The 22,217-nt window shown below is 39.2% G+C and overlaps 1 protein-coding gene and 1 pseudogene across 3 annotated transcripts in view; one reads left to right on the top strand and one right to left on the bottom strand.

Moving 5' to 3' along the window:
* Positions 1-22,217, top strand: part of AUTS2 (activator of transcription and developmental regulator AUTS2) — a 1,150,881-nt gene that overhangs the window by 36,401 nt on the left and 1,092,263 nt on the right. The window lies entirely within an intron of this gene.
* On the bottom strand, positions 11,949-12,930 carry LOC123806327 (annotated as a pseudogene).

Genomic DNA, 22,217 nt, shown 5'->3' with positions numbered 1-22,217 from the left:
ACATTTCTTTTTTCCTTTCTCTAATATTTTCACCTTTCTAATTTTGTTCTCAATAGACGTTTTAACGTACTCCCAGCAGTACTGCCATCTGGCTGTCAAAATGCATGGAGTTGACCTCTTATCTGGAGATCCAAGTGAAGGTCTCACCTGCCCCAGAATCTAGGGATTTAGCCAGGAATTGAGGCAGGCAGAGTAAAGGCTTCTCCCAAGGTCCAGGTGCTGCCTGTCTACCCACCTGTGGTTTAGTTCATGGTGGGGTACATATGTGCCTTGTTTTCCAGTAGAAAGAAGCTTCTGAATACAGTTTTTCTTTGAAACTTCACAGTTTGCCATTCCAAAATACTGTCTACAGCAAAAGGTGGGATTAGGGTAAACCAGGGGAAAAAGGGAATTAAAGAGAAGTTTTAACATGTCTGTGTTTTAATTTTTTCCTGTGATTTTTTCCTTTTCACTTTCTTAGTAAATTATTGCAGAGTTTTATTAAAATAGTGAGTTCTGGAAATTAGACACCATGGTAGTTACACCAGCCTGGGATACTGCACTCTTAGGTTCCATAATATTTCATAGTACATCTTTTTATTGTATGTTAAATGATAGGGAAGTATAATAAAATGTACCTAGAGAGTACTTATCTGTTTTATGTCCTGTAACATTTAGTACTTGATGCTAATGTAGCAGATCCTGAGTCAAAAAAGAACAAAACTGGTTGTGGCCCAAGAGGAGGATGACAAGTACTTTGTTGCAGGCATAAATTCAGCAAAAATCATAGAGTTTGTGACCCAAAGGGGACTTCATAACCCCTAGTCCAAATCTTTATAAATGGGGAAAGAATTAGCCTCTGGTCCTGGGTCATTCAGCAAGTGAGAGAGAGAGAGAGAGGAAGAGCACGTGAGCATGCGCGTGAGCTGCGGGCTGAACCTAGGACTGACTGACTGTCCACTCTGCTGGGCTTTTAAATTTCTGATCATAGTTGAGGCATTTAGTCTGATTTCTGCTTAGAAGAGCATATTCTTTGATGTTTTGTTGGCTTGAAACCTGTGCCCAAAGGCACCCAAAGACTACCATGCTAGTCATTTTTCTGGTTGCAGGGGTCATGCCATGATTCTCAGGGATGGGTTTGGACATGACCAAAGTGAAAGCTATATTGTGACAGTACTTAGAGAATTGTTATGAATGAAATGACTTACCTTTTAAAGAAAGCAGTGAAATGACAGTAAGGAGACTGTAAGTTGGTAAAGCCATCAACTCTGGATGGAGAGAAGCCCCAGGTGGCAGATGGTCACAGTCTTCTGCAGCTGCATTGTTATCATTGCTATCTCTTGTAGCCTGTATGAATGATCTTGGTCAAGCACTTAACCTCTTTAGCTTTAGTTTCCTCTTAGGAAATCCAGGGGGGTAAAGTGGATGATTTCTAAGGCACCTTCTAGGTCTTTAATAATTATTCTTCAAAATTAGTATCTCTATAGAAGTTTATCCATATGGTCAAATAATCAAACATGGATTTCTTACAGTCCATCTTATTACTGTTTTGATTGGTTTTCATGGGAATTTGGAAAATGTCTACAGACTTGACTATGATCAGGTTGCTAAGACTTATTTACAGAATATCCACCAGGTGCTTGGGGGCTATAAAAGAAATAGTGTCCAGCTCAAGGAGACTAGAAAGACTTCTTTATCTCTCACACTGGGGATGGAGGGCATTCTTCCCTCCACTGGATTTCAGCTCTGTGAGTGCAGAGCCTTTGTCTCTCTTTTATAGGGCAGGGCTCAGAAAATACTGGTTTCGTGAATGGAACAATGAATCTACTTGTCTGCCTAGCTTATACTTACTGAGGATTTCCCACTGAGATTTATTGTTTTCTCCAGTTGGTAAATGCTGTTAACTTGAATAAATTTCCCAGAAAGTATTCCTCACCTTCTGTAAAAGAATGAGACCAAGGTGCTCTGGGGCTAAATGAAAAACCCATAAATACTACTAGGTTGGCCAAAAAGTCCACTATTTTTTTTCTGTAAAATAAAAAACACATTTTTCATTTTTACCAATAGCTTTATTGACTTGGATATTTTGAGTATGTCAGCTATCTCCTGCTATTGTCTTCTAGTGGGTAGAGGCCAAGGGTTCTGGTAACCATCTTCCAATGCATAAGACAAGCCCACAGCAAAGAATTATTTGGCCAAAATGTCAGTAGTACCAAGAAACTTTGCAAAACCACTTTTGACATGTTTGATCAGTCACAGCACCTTCTCCATACACTGCACAAATCTTTTCTTTATGTTTCAGTTGTGTTTTTACCTTTCTTGATGTAATAAAGCATAATATGCTAAAACTGTTGCATATCTTCTATCTTCACTATTAAAGTAGCTGCACAAAAGTTCACCAATTTTGATTTTTTTTAAATGCACACTGATATGACAGCTGTCATAATACAGTATAACAAAAACTGTTTAGAATGAAGTTAAAAGACAACTAAGCACTACTATAGCCATTGTATTGAAAAAGTGTAATGGACTTTTTGGCCAACCCAGTACATTTCTTTCTTGGAAATTTACTTTAATAATAGCATATTGAAAGCACTGAGATGTCTGCCTAAAAATAACTCTTTAACTCAACATTTCCCAAACTTACTTGAACCAGAATCCTATTCATTCTACTCCCTCATGGAATAGTAGTTAATATCCTGCAGAAGTTTGACCTATGAGGAAAAAGGTTGGTAGGGAGAGTAGTAACATGGAATAAATCAATGCAGCAACATTAGTTAAGAATAATTAATTCCTACTGACAGAACATGCATGTTAAGTGCTGCTTCTGTCAGCTATGTGTGAAATGGTAGATGGTAGGTTTCAAGGTTTCTTTTTTTTCCCTTTAAAAAATTAGTCACAGACTGATTTTTGGAGATTTAAGGCTAGGTGGTACAGAGATGAAAGAAAGTGGCAAGTGATCTAAAAGTTATTTTATCACTATGGAAGTTGAATGATAGAGTTTTAATTTGTGTCAAGGGCTGTCCTGCCAAGTACTGTGCAAAAATAATGATGAAAGGAGTCTGTGCTACTTCAGGGGCTGGCTGTCCATTGGAGGAACCAGACATGTAAAAACAGATTATAGCAACAATGAGCTTAAATGTATAACGAACAACGATAGGACAGAGGAAGGAATGGTGTTTTTCCCCCAGTTTAGAACAGGGTTGCTGTTAATACAGTAAGCCAAAACCATATTAGTTGGATCCCCTCTAGGTTCGCCAGACAAAGTCCTACTAATACATCAAGACTAAGCTGATTAGGCTTCTGTATGCTTTCCCTGCTCTGGAATTAATCATATCATCTGTAGTCAGAGCCTTGTTTACATCCCTGCCACTGGCCTTATGTCCCTGGAGGTACAGGGCCTAAAGGTACAGGGCCGAAAGGTACAGCATGTACTAGTACCCACAGTACACACTGACTGTTTTGTTTAGATAGAGCACTGGGTCTGTGACAGTTAACTCACTTTAAGTAAGTAAAAATAGGTTTTATGCAAAACATAGATTGAAAAGATGGTATATTATCAAGAGTATGTTTCCTTGTGATAGCTTCCTCTCCTCCCCAAATGCCTAAATATGACTTAAGTTGAAAGAATTCAATTAATTTTTTGTAAGAGTTCAACAATTTCATATCATGAAGTGTTTTTATTTCACATAAACGTTTTGTAGTTAGCAGTTTTTACAGGTCCTTTGTCTTCTGCCCTGTATCTCATCTGGAATATCCTAAGATAAATTGAGTGTGGTATTCTGTTCCCTATTAGTGGGTTGTGTTTGATGCCCAAGGTCACCAAGGTGTTGACTGATAACATTTTCTTTTAAAGTATTTGTAGCCATATGCCTTTTGGGGGTGGTGCAGAGTTGATTCCCAGTATGGTTCAATGGAAATAACTGAACTGGAAGGTAGCTTGGTTTCCTAGTTAATTTTCTTTGTGACCTTGGGCAAATTATTTAACCTTCCAATAATTGAGGAAGTTGGACCAGAGTTAGCCCAGTCTCTTCGAAAGCTGACACTCCATGATTCTCTGGGGAGGATGGATGCACTTATAAAAGTGGATGTACTTTTAGGTTGAATGGTTTTGTTCATTTAATATCTCCCCTTGCCCTGACCAACCCATTTTGGAGCAGTAAAAGTGCTTGTCGTGGAGTAAAACCAAATTACCCTGCACTCTCAAAAGGCTGTAGTTCTTGTCCTGTGTTTTATTTTGAAGGGAAGACCAAAAAAAAGAAAAAAAAAGAGCAAAACAAGCTTGTTCATATCCATGAATCAGGACAAGTTCATCCCGTTTTTCTATATAGACAGTATATATAACCATATTCAATGAGGTGCTGCAAAAGAAATATTTGGTTGTGTTTGCCATCCTAAATCTAGGGAGAATTGTACTTTTTAGACACATTTTGAGTATTTTCATCTACAGTTGAGGGAAGAAATTGCCTTGGGTGGAAAGGCCTTGTTTATAGGAATATGGCTTCTGGCTTTATGATGAATGTACAGCATATCCTTGTATGTGTCCCCGAGGCTTTGTGAATCTGAGTGTCCTCAATGGTTAGATTTGATATTACTCTGATTATGAATAGCTCTGTGATTAGACAATTCCAGGCATTTATTTTTGGCTCCTTCCTGTTCTTTTCCTTGAAAGATTAATAATATCCCCACCTCCTCCCTTATACAACCTCAGACATTGTTGATTTCTGAGGGAGAGGAGAATTTTAAAACTTTAAATGGTACATTCAAGAAAATTATGTTGTGTTAGTTATCTGTTGCTATAGAACCACATTCCCACAAACCGAAAGTTTTTGTGACTTAAAATAACATTTATTGTCTCATAGTTTCTGTGGGCCAGGAGTCTGGGCACAGCTTAGTTGGGTTCTTTGCAAGGCTGCAGTTAAAATGTTGCCCAGGGATGGAGTCTCATCTGAATGCTTGTCTGGAAAGGGTCTGCTACCCAGCTCTCTCAGGTTGTTGGTGGAATTCATTTCCTTGAAGATGTAGAGCTCTGAGGGCTTATTTTCTTGTTGGCTAGGGTTTCTCTTTGCTCCTAGAGGCTGCCTATAGTTACTTGTCACATGGCTGCTCACTTTCTCATAGCCAACAAGAAAGAGACAAGGTAGATTCTACAGTCTGGTAATATAATCACATAATCATGAATATCTGTCATCTTTGCTGGATCCTATGGGTTTGAAGCAAGTCACAGATACCTCCCTCACTCAAGGAGAGAGGATCATGTAAGGGAAGGACATGGACACCAGGAGGTGAGGATCATAGCCACACATATGAAGGACAGAAACCATATTTAAAATTTTTGTTTGTTTCTTCTTTTGGATCTGTGCTTCAACATATTACTTTATGTTAGAGCCTCAATAACCATTGACTGACTGACCGACTGAAAATACTTTTGTTCATTTAAAGCTTCCAGCCTTTTGGTGTTTTTGTACCATGCTCTTATCAGATATTAGTGAAGGTAAGATTTGACATCTTTTCATTCTTCTGCCTCTCTACCCAGCACCACACCTACAGATGTTAGGTGCTCATTAAGTATTCGTTGAAGGATTGTAACTATTGTTCCAATAGCAGCATTAGGTTAATTTGAAGAAGTCCCCTGCCATAGACTGAATTATATACCCTCATTCATATGTTGAAGCCCTAACCTCCAGTGTGATGATATTTGGAGATGGGGTCTTTGGGAGGTTATTAGATTTAGATGAGACACAAGGGCTGTGTCCTCATGATGAGATTGGTGCTCTTAAAGAAGAGGCACCAGAGTGAGAGCCCTTTCCCTCTCATCTTTCCTCTCTTCTTTCTCTTTCTTTCTCTCTCTCTCCCTGTGACTTTGCCTTTGCCATGTGAAGGTACAGAGTGAAGGTTGCTATCCACAAGCCAGGAAGTGGACTCTCATCAGAAATTGACCATGCTGGCTCCTTGATCTTAGATTTGTAGCCTCCAAAACTGAGAAAGTAAATGTTTGTTGTTTAAACTTACCCAGTCTGTGGTATTCCATTATGGCAGTACCGTTATGTCTGAGCCAAGACAATCCCCTTTTCTCACCATCCTCTTTCAAGAGCAAGAGATAATAACTAAGTGCAAAGGTTGTAGGATGGCAGTGACCCCCCTGGCAGCCAGTGAGCCAGGGAGAAGGGTGTTTAATTGCAACCATTCCCATTCTTTGTTGAGCTTTACTGAAAACTATTTGTGGAAGGCGTCCAGACTTTTTCTTTTTCTGAGGAAAGTGATATCTAAGCCATAATGCCCTTGGTTTTTAAGCACAGTTGTTAGACTGCCAAACAGGAACACTTAATGAAAACAAAATGTTGCTCCTGAAAAGCCTCAGTGGTAGGAACTTATATAGTGAATTCTTAATTTCTTATTCCTGAGTCTCCCCTTTTTTTTAATCTTTGAAATTCAGTTGTTTGTTCATTTGTTTGTTAATTTATGCATTCATAGATCAAGATGTAGAGAGCTTAGTACCCTTCCCCCAGTTTTCTACTTTTCTGACTTTGGTAAACTTGCTTCTTTTCACTAAATTGAGATAGTCACCTCTTTCTAAAAAGAATGAAATAATTACATAAAGCTTTAAGTACGTAATATAGGTACTCACTGAATGACAATTTGACTAATTATGGAGGAATGATTAACTTGTTACATATATTTATTCAGTTTCATTTATCATACCAGCAATAGTATCATGATATATTTGAAGTAAGGTGATAGGGATGGAGAAGGATCCAAGGAATCTCATTGTCTTCCTTCTGATAGAAAACATCTTGAATTCTTGAACAGGGGTTTTAAAAATATTTCTAAGCCATATAAAATTTATTTGTTTTTAATAATTACAGTCAAAATTACCAAGCATTGAAGGGTTTCTTTTTTATTTTTATTTTTATTTTTATTTTTTGGAACTTAAGGACTCAATAGTGGTTTAGAGGGCGGATATTAGAATTTAAGAAGTCCCTTCCTTTCATTTTTTAGATTCAGTGGCTGAGGGCTTTGTGCACTGATATCAAATCATGTGGAGGAGAGGAAACAGGAGTCATAAATCTTATCTTTTATACAAACTCAACATTTTCAGAAATTTCATTGGAAGAAACACTAAACAAATTTTGACCCATGAAACCCACTGGGTTCAGCCTGAAATACCTGTGCCTGCATGTGCCGTTTCTCTATTGAAATGACTGTATAGTTGCTTTAGGAGTCAAGTGTCCAACTCCCTTATTGTTCAAAGCTCAGCTTCCGCTGGCTGGCGTAGCTCAGTGGATTGAGCGCGGACTGTGAATCAAAGCATTGCAGGTTCTATTCCCAGTCAGGGCACATGCCTGGGTTGTGGGCCAGGTCCCCAGTGGGGGCCACGTGAAAGGCAACCACACATTGATGTTTCTTTCTCTCTCTACCTCCCTTCCCCTCTCTAAAAATAAATAAATAAAATCTTTTTTTTTTTTTTCAAATCTGAGCTTCCTAGTTAGAGGTGGATTCTGGGGAATTTTGGCAGGGCTAAGGAAAGAGAGGAGTGGAAAAAAGACTTCCAGCTTGGGGCTCTTGCTGTTCTTCTAGGGCACTTAGGACCTGCGAAAACACATTTAGTTCCCTGAATGGCAACACATGAATAGCACTGGCCCTTAATTGAATGGGAGGAGACCAAATGGATTAGAGGTCGGGACTTTATAGTGATGAGTAGTGGTCTGATGGTGTCTGCTGAAATGGTCTGGATTTTTGCCCTTCTCCATTCTTCCTCTTCCCTCCTTCCTGGGCTTGGAAGTCATGGAAAGAAGCAGGAGGGACCATTAGCTAAGATTTCATGCTGAGAGTTCCTGGGTGGACTGGCATTTCAGAGGAGTGGGAGGCCCCCAAGCCTTTTTAAAACCAGTATATTACAACCTGACGGCTACCTGCAGCTTGCCAATTACCCAATTATGACACAAATTTGCCCATTTAAAAAAAAGTAGGCTGCTACTGTTCTTCCTTATACAAGGATTTTAGTCACTGTACATCTTGTGTCTTTAAATAATGTATTAGGAACATTTTCAAGTCTGTTAAGTGCTTTTTTAATGAGAGTGTGAAGATTTTAATGGGACTAGATTGCTTTTCATGACATTTTAGAGTGACTTAATTGTAACAATGTTGAGAGTCTGTATTTTAAAGTTTGCTAAGTATGTCTGCTGTGGATTATAGTCAGTCACTTAAAAGGATGGATGGATGGATAGTGGAACCAGATAGCTTTAGCTCTTTGCAAATATGGTTATACCAAACCAGGCACAGATCAGGTTTCTCTTGAACCTTTTAATTAAATAATCAGAACAGAAGCCAATAACTGAGGCTAGTGGGAAAAGTTTCACAGATAGTTTCTTTAAAACTTTCTTGGGCAGCATCATGTGTCTGAGGGTATTTCCTATCTCCTTTTACAGAGCCAGAAGGCCAGGCTATCTTTCTTTGTTTATATTTGTTTTTAGTCCCTGACCTCTTCTCTGTTCACTGAGAAACGGACCTGTCTTGTGTCTCACCTTTTTTCAGATATTTTATTGTGTTCCTAAACTACTGTCACTACCAGATTAATAGTTTACTTTTTCAGTGATGAGAATTTGAGATTCATTGTGAAACTGGGTTTTTTTGGTATTTTTTTCATTACCATTTATTTCCCTTACACCTTCCTCCCCCCACAGTCACCACACTCTTGTCCATGTCCATGAGCCCTTTTTCCTTTTTTGCTTGATCCCTCCACCCCCTAACTCTCCCACCCATTGCTGTCATCCTGCTCTCCATCTGTGAGTCTGTCTCTATTTTGCTTGCTAGTTGACTTTGTTCATTAGATTCCACGTATGAGTGAAATCATAAGGTGTTTGTCTTTTTCTGTCAATTTTTTCGTCTTCAAAAACAATGAGGTTATTTAGAGGTATTTTCCTGCACAAATGTTCTTAGGGTTTTAGATCCTACAGTAGATTTCTCAAAATTATATCAGATCGTTTGGCACTTCCAATACCATTGGTGGTAGGGGTTTGTATTAGTTTCTTAGGACAGGGATTGCTCTAACAAATCACCACAGAGAGGGTTGTTTAAAGCAACAGAAATATGTTCTCTCATGGTACTAGAGGCTAGAAGTCTGAAAATCAGCATGTGAGCAGTGCCATGCTCCCTCTGAAACCTAGTAGGGTAATCCTTATTTGCCTGTTTCTGGCTTCTGGAGGTTTGTTGGTTTGTTGGCAGTCTTTGGTTTTCCTTGGTTTGTGGCTGCTTGGCTCTAATCTCTGCCTTCATCATCACATGGTGTTCCCCCCCGTGTGTCTCAGTGGTCACATGGCTGTTGTTTTATGACATGAGGCACATTGGATCAGGGGCCCATCCTATTCCAGTATGACCTCATCTTAAGGAGTTACATCTGTAGCAAACCCTGTTTTCAAATAAGGTTCTGAGGTACTGAGAATTAGGATTTCAATGTATCTTTTAAAATTAAATTTATTGGAATAACATTGGTTAATAATCTATATGTTCAGATTTAAAATTATATAATACATTATCTGTGTTATTGCTTTGTGTGTTCATCATCCAAAGGCTAGTCTTGCTCTGTCACCATATATTTGAGCCCCTTTACTCTTTTCATCCTCCCCTCACTCACTTCCTCACTAGTAACCACCATACTGTTTCCTGTGTCTGTGAGCTTGTTTGTTTGTTTTATTTGTTGCTTTCTGTTTTATATACCACATGAGTGAATTCATATGGTTCTTGTCCTTTTTTTTTGTCTGACTTATTTCACTTAGCATGATACACTTGAGATCCATCCATGTTGTCACAGATGGCAATATTTCATCATTTTTTTTATGGCTGAGTAGTATTCCATTATATGTATGTACCAAATTTTCTTTGTTCAGTCTTTAGTTGCAGGACGCTTCCATTGTTTTCATGTCTTGGCTACTATGAATAATGCTACAGTGAACACAGGCGTGCATATATCTTAATGGATAAGTATTTTCACATTTTTCAGGTAGATACCCAGAAGAGGTATTGCTGGATCATTTGGTAGCTCTGTTCTTAATTTTTTTGAGGACCTTCTGTACTGTTTTCTGTAGAGGCTTTTTCAATTTACTTTTCTACCAGCAGTGTATGCGGGTTCCCTTTTCTCCACATCTGCTCCAACACTTCTTATTTCTTGTTGACTATAGCCATTCTAACAGGTCTGAGGTGGTATCTCATTGTGGTTTCGATTTGCATTTTCCTTATAGCTGGTGAAGTTGAGCATCTTTTTCTATATCTCTTGGCCATTTGTGTGTCTTCTTGGGAAAAGTGCCTGTTTGGATCTTAGGCCTATTTTTAAATTGGGGTTATTTTGTTGAGTTGTATGAGTTGTTTATATATTTTTGATATTAGTCCCCTTTTGGAGGGATCATTTGCAGATATCTTCTGCTGTTTGTTTGGTTGCCTTTTTGTTTTAGTGATGGCTTCTTTTGCTGTGCAGAAGCTTTTTAGGTTGATGTAGTCACATTCATGAATTTTCAGCATGTCTTTTTTTTTTTCTTTTTGGTGGGGACACTAGTCAACCCAAAACAGGATTGTATTTTATAAAGTACCCAGGGAAATTCTGATGTAGTCTGTACAGGTTCCCAAAGCATGGTTCCTGGTCTACATGAACAGAATTCAGGGAGGGCACTAAAGAAATTATATACATTATAAAAACGGTTAAAAGAAAAAAAATAAACCCCAATTCATGTACTCCCTACTTAGCTTAAGAAACAAAACATTACCAATACCTTTCAAGGCCTTGGAAAGCCTGAGGTGTTTATTTAAAATGCAGATTCTCCTCTGAGAGGTTAGGTTAAGGAGATTCAGGACAACAGTGAGTATTAGAATTTGGTAAGTTCCTACCCCCCTTTCCCATGCCACCCCACAAGGTGTATTTTTAAGATGCTCTAGACCATTTAACTTTGGAGTGGAATGGGATTTTTTTCCTGTTATAGAGTAAAAAGATGTGAGGAAAGGTTTAATGACATATTTTTCTTAATGTGGTGGAGCAGTCATCTTTCTGGGTTGGTGTCCTCAAAAATATCACCTATAATATTCTGAATTAGTTCATATCTGTGGCATAGAGAGATTTTTAGTGGTATACTGTTGGATTTTCATGCCATAGGTATGCAAGTATGATGGTAAGTGACCTATTATTGATTATGCTCCTTACATTATTTTTCCCCTGGGAGTTTTGTGAAGATTAATATCTGCTAGATGATTTTAAGTTTGCAAAATGCCTTGAGTTCCTTGGGGGAAGTATTATATAAATGTAAATAAATTATGCAGCACCTGGATTTTGTTGTTCATCATTTTTTTATAGTGGGTTTTAATTAAGAACTTAGCACTATTTATGTTGAATGGCTAGGGAAAGGCCTTAATCACTCAAAGGAAGTTAAATAAGTAGGCAGGAACAGTTTTTAGGCTGGCACCCATGAAGGAATAAAGGGAAGGGACTTATGGAAATTGGTCACTTGTTTTCATATAAGGAATCATTTATTTGAGGTTTAACATTAAATCATACAAATATAATGTGTATAGCTCTGGCTGGTGTGGCTCAGTGGATTGAGTGCTGGCCTGTGAAGAAGCAAAGGGTTGCTAGCTCGATTCCCAGTCAGGGCACATGCCTGGGTTGTGGGCCAGGTCCCCAGTAGAGGGCATGCAAGAGGCAATCACACATTGATGTTTCTCTCCCTCTCTTTCTCCCTCCCTTCCCTCTCTCTAAAAATAACTAAATAAAATCTTTAAAAAAATTTTGTATAAACACAAATTCACATTGAATGATAACACAGCAAAAGACAAAGTGAAAACAAAACTAATTGGCGTCTATATACTTGTGCGGTGGAAAGTCTTTTTACAAAATAATTATCTTAGATCAACAGAAGACTAATCTTCAGTGTTGTCCTGCAGGATGGATTACTTTAGCAATCTCCTCCTTTCTCCAGTGTCCTTTATTAGTATGGCTGATAATTGTTTTGGTGATTGCCATTCCCTTGAGACAACTTGCTGTCAGTTCTCTCTGGCCACTGTAGTCTGCATATCTCTGTCCATACCCATAGTTCCCATAGTTATACCCAATATAATTATAGCCACTATAGTTTGCATCACCACCATAGGCACTACTGTAATATCCATATCCTTGATCATAAATAGTTATTAAATCTTTGGTTTCAGTTTTGGCCATGACCTTGGCCACCACCCCTAGTACCACCTTACCCTTCACCTGCAGCACCTCTTCTTCTTTTTGTTGCTTTTGTTGCCTGTATACATCTCTGGGTTGTGTAACTTTGATCTAACACTTCCCAGAACCAATTTGATGGTACCTACTTTCTAACAATTTCTTTAGTGGCTCTTCATCTGTAGATGTAATAACACAAAAACTACTTTTTGCATTTGTTTTTGTATCCATGGGAGGTTCAGTTATTTTCAATCTCTCCAAAGTCTCCAAAATAATTTTAAATGTTTTCAACAGAAGTAACTGGGCTCAATCCACCCACAAAAACCTTTTTTGATGGGTTCCTTCCCTTTGAAAGCATTGGTCCTTTTGGGGTCTGTCAATTTGAGATCGAGTTTGTGTTCTTTCAGTTCCAAAATCTTATCAACACACGAGTGGCATCTTTGAAAAACACAAATCCAAATCCTCCTCATCTTCCAGTGACTGCATCTGTTTTAATGGTCCCAAATAGAGACAAATAGTAAGTCAGATCTTTCTTGCTTATATCCCAGTTCAGGCCTCCAGTAAACATTTTACTGTAATCCTGTTGATTTTTGCTCATATTGATCTTGGATCCCTCTGCGAATTGCTCTGTGTTGCTATTCTCCTTCATGTCCTCCTCCATGGGGGCAGTGTTATCTGCTTGGGGTGGTAGGTGTGGTTGGAGTCTTGGCAGCATGTGGGGAGGAGCTTCGTATGGGACTGGATTTAAAATGGTGGCAGAAGAGTGAAATTGGTCATTTTCCATGGCACTCACTGCACTGAGCTCTTTTAATGTCTCCTCTTATTGTGTTTACATGGTGCTATTAGAGAATAAGCCTTTTTATTTTTTTAACGTGTTTACAGTTTGTCTCAGACTTTTAGGTGCTTTGGACCTCTCTGGTTTTCCTGAGTAAGTGGGAAACATTTTTTTTTTCCTTAAAGGAGTTTGTCTTCCTCTCTAGGTATGTGGGGAGCAAGGAGGCTTCTACAGACCAAAGAGTTAGGTTTCAAACTACCTGCTTTAAATTTTTTTTTGCCTCTTAGACAGAGCTTTGTGTTTCAGAATATCAGGTGTACACCATCCCAGGACCATTAAAGAGTGGAGATAGGGGACGAAACCGCTTGGTCTAGTTGTGCCTCTTTGGTTTGCTATGTTGTCAGAGTCTCATCAATATACTTGTTTTTTTCCCTTTTGCTCCATAAACAAAGAGTCGCTATATTCCCTTCCTATGGCTGACCCCAAAGTTGTAACCTTTCTCATTCATTCACATATCTATTAAGCACTATTTGGTGCTGAGGAGTAGGAATTTGTGAATTACACAGAGTTCTTGATGCTTTGTAGCTGTCTGCAGAAGACACAATTATTAAAGAAATAAGTCAGACCCAAGAGCTGAATAGTTATAATTAGATGAGGGATGGACAGGATAATCATAGGCTCTTTGAGAGTATATAGTAAGGGGAAACTAACCCTGTCCTAGCTGTTTTGAAGGGCAACCCTTAGCAACATCTGGGAGGATCACTGGGAATTAGCAAGGTAGGTATAAGAATAGTAAAGGAACATTACGTTCTAAGAAGTATACCATAAAGTTATTTTTTTCAGTTTCTTTCTCTGCCCTTTTCCTTTCCCCACATGATCTTGTATAGAGGCACAATTTCAGCCATTCAAAGTGGGCCAGTTTACTATACTTGGGTGATTGGAGGTTGGAGGCAATGGGAAAGGGGTGGGAGATGAAGCCGAATATAAGTTAGATGGCAAAGAAACCATAGTTTTGTTTCACTGGGATGATTAACTCATTAAATTGGGCTATTGACACATATTGTTTCTCTAAATTGTGCTCTGATAATCTTTTTAGAAGTGTAGAGCTATCTACAGACACTTGAGTTTCTGGAGTCAGTTAGGAGCTTGGGAAAGACACATTTGCTAAAGGGAGCCTTTCTCTGCACTCTCTGTCGGTAAGAGATAACAAAGCGTTAATATATCTTAATTTTTAGGTACAATTGCTCAAACTTCTTACATTCAAATCCCCAGGAGCCTGTTGATGTTGAAAGTGCACTTCTTATCCCAGCCTACTGACTTAGAATCTTACCATAAGGATCCCTGGCTATTGTCAAGTACTCTGTTGAGAGCCACTACCATGGTAACATGGATTGCCATTGAGTCACTCAGAGCTTAAAGATGAGGACTTGCACCATTTTAGCCCCATCAGGCCCCTGCTTGATTTCTCACTATCTTTCACCACTAGTACAAGCTATATAATTTGTAGGGCCTAGGGCAGAAAGAATATGCAGAACCCCTTATTAAAAAAATTAAGAACTTCAAGAGGGTGACAGCAGAGCATTTAATCAAGTATGGGTTCTGAGTGCTGGGCCCTGGAAGAGTCCTTGAGACTCTACTCACCCTCTTTGTTTGCCTTTTAAAAGTGAGTTGCTTATTGCTCCTTGTGCCCTACACTGTCCTTTGCTTTTGTTTCTTGGGTTTCACTGTGTGAAATGCTGGTTTTCACTTCTTCTATCTTACCTTGCCTTACCTTGTTTTTTTTTTAATGTACTGTATTAGAATCCTGTGCAAAGCTGTGTTCTTTGAGGGCCCACTCTTCTTATTCTTTTATCTTCTGCCCTTAACTGAGGCTCTGCCACCGTCTCCTCATAAGTTTGCTGGGTAACATATTGTAACCTGAATGCTTTTCTTAAAATTTAATTAGGTTATGGGTCACTGGGAATACAGATTTGGTTCAGAGGGAGGTGTTGGAGGCAGTGTTGTCCCTGACAGTATTATGTGAAAGGGACAGTGCTGCCTGGGTGTGACTGGTGGGGAACAAGGCTTGAAACATACTAAGGACATTTCTGACAAGTTGTGCATCCTCTGTGGTTAACACCTTTGGTAGCTACCCTTCCTCTGATAACCAGTGTTTCCTTTGTGGCTCTCTAATTGACCTCTTGATTTCTTGGGAACAGCAGCTTTATCTTAGCCAGGTGAGTTCGAATGTGCTATTAGCATAATCTGATGACATATTTCTTGTGGTAGGAAGGTGACAATTTTGCTTAGTGGTTAATATTTGAAACCAGATATTTTGGATTGTTGGAGCTAGTGTGTTCTGGAGAATTCCCCAAAGTCGTGTGCATTTGGTAATTGCAGTCATAGTTCTGTGGGCTGAGAATCAGGCTGTACACTTTGAAGAACTGAATATTCCTGTCTTGAGGTAATCAGAGATAGCTATGAATTTGGACAAGATATCTGTGAAACCTCTCCATTTTACAGATGGATGAGCCTTTATTAAGTTTAGAGAAGTTAAACAGCATATTTAAGGTTTAGATATTTAGTACCTGAGTGGGCACTGCAATCCATTATTGCGATTCCTTCTGAGGCCTCAGTAAATATTTGTTCAAAGATTGTTCTATTCTTACTTTGAAGGTTATCATCTGGCTTTGACCTGTACAGTTAATGAAATGAAATATGTACTTCCCCTTTGACATTGTTATGAGGAGCTAAGTGGGCAGATTGTCTAAAACTGTGCTGTTCAATTGAAATATGTTGAGCCACACATGCTGCATTAAAATAGCCACTTTGAAAAAGCAAATAAAAGTTAAATTAAGTTTAATTATTTATTTAACACTATATATCAAACCATTTTAACCATTTCACCATATTAATATAGAAATATTACTGAGATATTTCCTTTTTTGTGTGTGTGTAGCTAAGAAACTTTTCTAGGTTTCTTAAACCCATAGAAGCTTGGTGATTGGTGTGACGATACAGATTTGGGGTATAAGCTGACTTACTTGTTTTAGTGTGTTAATTGAAGGGGTCAGGTGAACCTGTAATACTCCGACATGGGTTTACTGTAGACCTCTGTCTTTGTGCTAGGTATCTGGAGGTAGTGCAGCCTCTTAGGGGACAGAAATCACCATGCACAAAAACGTGGACTGTCAGTCAAGGAGAATCTCTCCACTATGTCTTGGCTTTCAACCCCTATCTGCACAGAGAGTTTGCTGGTGAATTGGAACTTTGCTCCTCTTCCAGAGAATTAATAAGGGAGGTGTGGGTTTTTGAGTAAGGTTACTAATCAACCTGTGAAATTTTCTTGGGCAGTTTAATTAAAATTTAAGCAAAATGTAGATAGTGCAATCATTTCTTAGCTTAGGTAGATCATATAAACTAGCAAATTAAGGCAAAAGACCCACACACACATTGTTGTCAGGTCTGTACCAATTTCTAGGTAAAGGCTAATATATAATTGGTCTTTGGGGTGTAATTTGAATGGATGTTTTTCCTTCATTTTTAAGATCACTACTCAAAGTCCACTGACAGAATACTGGGAGACAGCCTTGATTAGATTAGGCCAGATTGGATTAAATCAAATGGTTAAAGCCTTTGGAGCCTCTAGCTTGTAGGAGACCCATAATGGCCTTTATTGCATCCCTAAATCCTATTAGGTAAGTTAATCTTATTGAAGAATTCAGATCTGCATAAAGCAACATTGCCTTATACACTCTGTGGTGGTCTCTGGCCCTTAAGGTGAACTTTCTTAAAATAGGTTGGTTATTTTGGTTTGGGGCAAGTTATTCTAAATAATTTGAAAGTAGATACCTAGGGAGCATTCCACATAGAAAAATGGTTTGTCTCTTGGCTGCCCTTTGGCCTCGTGGCTGTTAGTATCTGTGTCAGGGATTCTGCCCCCTGCCACGATTTGGGGAGAGTCAGGAGTGATGTGTGTTAATAGTTGTAAAATCAGCTGCTCTATCATTGTGGCAGATGTGGGGGTGGATAGATGGGTGGGAACTTTATTTTTTAGGCTTTATGAAATCATCTCTTAACAGCCTGTATCCATTTTAGAGGCTGACATTAAGAATCATATGCTGAGTATATGGTATAGTTGAAACACTCAGCTAGATGTTGAGAGTAAAATAAAGAATCTTGGAACTTGGGAGCTGGAGACATCTTTATCTGTGAATTCCTGGGCATGTTTCTAGTTTTATTATAAGTGTGAGTTGGCTGTTGACTATGTCTACAGTGACCATATTTTTCTGAAGTAAACATCCTTTTTGTCATGTGATTTTTTTTTAAATATGTGAATTTATGGGCAGGCTAAGTTTTACAAAGGCATATAAATTACATCAAATTTTATTATAGATTTAATGCCTTTTGGAAAAAAGGAAGAAATAGAAGAAACTGGCACCATCCAGTTCTGACTATATGCTTACTGCATCCATAGTGAAGACTGAAGGAACTATGGGACAAAATAGTAAATTTGATAAAGACCTTTACTAAAGGTAGTTTAGTTAGATACAGGCAACTTCAAGACGGGTAAGTGATCATTATGTACTGGATTGGCCTCCAGTGAGGTGGGAAATGGGTTTTTTTTTTTCCCATTTTTGAAAATCAGGTGCATACTGCCTCAGCTAGGAGCTGAGTGTCCATCCATTCTGTAGTAACTTACAGAACCAGATTCTGTAAGTTAACTGGTTCACAAGCAAAAAGTAAGGTATCTGATGTTTCATCTGGCTACTGGGTGAATAACCAAGAGAAGATTTCTGCATCTGAGGGTCTGAGGTGACTCTGGCCTAGGTACTTTCAGTGCTGCTGTGGAGTAGGGCCTTTTTTCTTGATAGAGCCTTGTTACCAATAATATTCCCCCATGTAGGCTCTGCTCATTCTTTGGCCAAGAAATGAGTTGTTAGTTCTTTATTTAACCTTTCTGATGGGCAAACCTTCATTTGTGTCCTTTCCCCAAAGACTAAAGAGAATTTCAGGTGTAGACAGACATGCAATCTGAAGAATGGTGACGATAGATGAATGGTTTTGATTTGCTTTTGGGAAGAAAAGCACAGCTAGCCCTTTGGATGAAGATAATATCTCTCTTCAACCCTACTCTGTATCAAGTGTGCACTGTTCTCTTCCTGTATAGCACTTGTATTTTCAAGAGCTAGGGTCATTGACAGAACACTTCTCACTCTTGAGTTTTAGAGCACAGCAGAGTACACACATCTGAAGCAAGAAACATAATTTTCTCTAAGCGTACTAAGAATTTAATTCTCTGTACGTGCATGCATATGCTCACAAAAATTTTTTTTTGCCCATGCTCTTTGAGGAGGAATAGGACGCTTTTTACTTTTATTGATTCTTGATTGCCCACTTGTCTTTCTAAGAAATAGCTACTAGAGGAATGTGTGTTCATTTTGTCCTCATGAACTTTACTCTTGCGGCCCTCTGACCTGAGGCTCACCTAGTCTGCCTTGTCCTTCGCAACAGCCCAATTTAGTTCCTTTGGGCCTCTTCTTCCCACTCTATGAAGGAGACCTTCTTGCTTCAACTTAGTATCTATTTCTTTTGAGACAGTTCCAAATTGGAAGAGGTTGGGGGAAGAATTTCAAGAAGGAGAAAATTGGACCTGGTTAGGAGAAATTTGTAAAACTTCTGTATTCTGTGCTAATAGTTCTCAGATGCTTTGGGACCTTGGTCTGGTGGACTTTGAGAGATGCTCTTACTAGCTGTCAGACAGCCCTGATTGTTTTTTCTCTCCATAGCATCTCTGCTCTTCCCACCCATTTTGCCTGGCGAGCCTATTTTTTATAAACCCGCTCACACCTTCTCTCTTTTAAAGTGTCCTTGATTTGCTTTCCACACAAGCTTCTCCCAGTCTTGCTTGGTCGCTTTGGGATTAAGGATAGCTGTCCTCCTCTCCATAGTTTGTTGGCATGCCCTGGGGGAAAGGAGGACGCAGACCCTTTCATATTCTGTTCTAGAGTTTCGCAGGAAGCAATAATGATACCTAAAGCTTACTAAATAGTAAGCTATTTAAAATGTGCTCAGCACTGTGTAACAAGCACTTTACATGGATTATGTCTTTTAATATTCCAGGGAGCCTGATAAAGTATCTGTGCTATCACTGCCTTCAATGTACATATGGAAAGTTGATGCCCAGAGAGGTTCCATAATTTATGACTATATACAATACTGAAATCAAGTGATGGGAGTAAGATTCAAACCAAGCAGTCCATTTCCAGGGTTCATGTCCAACTCCTTGGGGGAAAAGGTTGGGAGTTAACAGTCAGCATAGCTATACTTATGGTATCTTTTCTTATCTGTGATGTCTCTCCTTTCAAACTGACCTAAATTCTATGGTCTTTATATTTTCAGTTCACTCATTAACTGAGGTGTTCTGGTTTGGTATTTGATGATGCCGGCTGTGTGTTTTAAAGAACCAGAAAGAAAAGTGTTAGAGGTGAGCTTTATGAACTGTGCAGTCAGATAACAGGACTCTTGACAAGGAAATACGGCCAGAAGTGCTCATGCTTTGGAAAGATTAGTTAATTGGTATAGGTTGTGTTTCTGTGGTTAATTTGTGTTCCTGTTAGAGTAATATGTGAGTATCCGTATCCACAGGCATCGACTGTGTTGTCCAGTAGTCTCATAAAACAAGGCGCTGTTGAGAGCCTGCACCAGTTGGTGCACCTGAATAACAATAGGGAAGCTTGTTGACCATTTGGCACTTCACAGCCTAGTAATTAGAAACTGTAAAACGGTAATACAGACGTGAAACAAATCCTCAAGTTAATGAAAAACAAAACAAAACAAAACACTACACTCCTGCTTTGTGGCTGAGTGCAAAATCACAACTGGTTGCTTATACAACAAAACAAACACTTCAGGATTTTGGCAGCTGTTTTATACATATAAAAAGCTCTAGGCTCTACATTAATTTGGGGGCTGTCATATTTTTAAAAAACTGGAAGCAGCAGTTGCTTGACTTTCTTGTTTTTCATTAATTTATTGCAGTGGTTCTCAAATTATTCTAGATCAGAAGTATTAGCATCATCTGGGAATTTGGTGCAGGCTTTTTTGTGCCCCACCTCAGACCTACTGAATCAGAAATTTTGGGGTAGGATTCAGTAGTTTATGTTTTAACATGTCCTCCAGGTGATTCTGATGTATTCTAAACTTTGAGAAACACTGTGGAATGGGTAGAGGAATTCAGGCGATGAGCAGTGCCCCTTTTGGCCCTTACCCAAAGGTGAGCATTGGGCTTCCCTAACCAGAGATGGGATGGCTGTCTTGAGGTGTGATATTGATAATATATGAAGGCCCTCTACTATCAGGGGGTGGTTTCTCAGGAAGGAACTGTGACTTTGTGGGGACTGGTTGGGACAGGGGCTTGTACAGTGGCTTATAGTAACAACTGGATCAGTCAATTTAACAGACCAAGGTAGTACTAGACAGAGAAGAAGAGACTTGAAGAGGAGACAAAAGCAAACACCACCTGATTTCTCAAGTGGAACTTCAGCAGTGCTGCTGATGCAGTATGCTTATCGTTGTCAAGAACTGTCATTAAAAACTGAAAGTTAAGATGGTGTTGGGATGGTAGCAGGATAGATTCCTCTTTTCTCTGTATGCCCCCTGTATTTCATTTCTCTGCCTCCAGCTATCTTGACTGATGGGATTTGTTTAATAATTTTCTTGGGATCTGACAAATGGCTCCTCTGTCTTTTCCCCACTGTGTGGTGACCTCAGCAGTGACACAGATTCATTTCAGAGCCATTAGAAGTCCACACACAGTTGACTACTAGATCTCTTGGAAAGACCTAGTTGGGAAATAAGAACTTCCTGCCAGAGTGAAATGAGTTCCCGACTAATGTTGCCACAAAGGCTTAGGTTCCTGACACTCCTTGAATAGGTTGATTGACAGTCTATTGAGGGCAAATCCTGATATGAAAGAAAACTCCTATTCTGTGCTTTCTTGGTTTTTATCCGGGCTTATTAATGTTGCTCACATTTTAAAATTTGCTTATTTTGTTCACATTTTTCCTGCTTTTTAGATCATGAAGTTTTCTCATTTCTTAAAAATAAGGCACAAGATCTATTGCATCCTGTTCTTTGGTTTAATCACCTAATATAGCAGGGGAAAGCCTCAGGGATAGAGGTAAATGAGACATAGCCCCTGTCCTCCCTGACCAGGAGAAGACTGATTTTTGGGGAGAAGAAACTAAGGAAAGAACCACCCAGATTCTGGGTCCACTTTATTCCCTTTGTGGTCTCAAGTGGGAGAACTTGCTTGAATATATGTTACATCACAAACCCACCATCAGGCTCGCTCCCTCCCTCCCTCCCTTCCTTTTTCCTAGGGAGAAAAATTTTTATTGTCAGAAGTACTTCAAATAAAGGAACCATCAAAACTTGATGCAATCTGATGTTGATACCAGAGCACAGAAACCTACTGTCACATTAAAGCAAGCTTTTGGCTATTACATGAAATCTCGGGTCACATGGACATCCATGGGAGGAAGCTAGTTGCCAGTACATCTGGTGGAAACTGTGAATGTGTGGGCTGTTCATCATTGTGAAGGCTTATGTAGTGTTTTATTTTATTCTAAGGGATCTGTAGCCTGTTGGCTCTTAGGAGGTGGTAGTTGTTGATTCTCCTTCCATGTGAGTCTTAAGGCTCATGGAGAAACTAGAGGTTCATACAGGAGTGTTTGCCTTCCTGGACAACAGGAAAGGGGGTCCTTCTGCCAGATGAGTGGGGAGGTCTTAGTCTTTAGCTCCTTAGTTTTCATGAGTGGTGTAGCCTTTCTGTGTCTGGATGGGAAGGCTGTGACCCAACACCGTCCTTTTCAGACTGCCTGCGCTTCATCTTGCTTTAATTAAATACACAGCTGATGATGTCAGCCTGGCTCCTGGCTCCATCAACTTCCCTCTTGGAACAAAACATCCGGGCAGACAGTTGTGACAATTAAAGTCTCAAGACTCAAGCTTAGTTCGTTCTGATGTAATTAAAATAAATCTGCCTAAACATCTCCAAATGCAGATAAAATCTAGTGCTAATTAGAGGTGACCCTAGTCGATCAGTGCTAATAGACCTGATTTGATTAGGCAGAACCAGTGGGGTGCAAGCAAATACATGAGATTCTGGCTAACCTGATTATTTCTTTGCCTTTTCACTTGGGGGAAAAACCTGTTTGATTCTTTATATCATAGAGTACTTGAAAACTATTACCTGGGATAACTAAAGGACTTAAGTGAAATAAACAG

Source organism: Phyllostomus hastatus, unplaced genomic scaffold (assembly GCF_019186645.2).
Source record: "Phyllostomus hastatus isolate PE091 unplaced genomic scaffold, TTU_PhHast_1.1 phas_scaffold_385, whole genome shotgun sequence".
In the NCBI taxonomy this organism is placed as follows: Eukaryota; Metazoa; Chordata; class Mammalia; order Chiroptera; family Phyllostomidae; genus Phyllostomus; species Phyllostomus hastatus.
The sequence above is the reverse complement of the archived record's forward strand: the minus strand, read 5'-3'. Positions and strand labels throughout refer to the sequence as shown.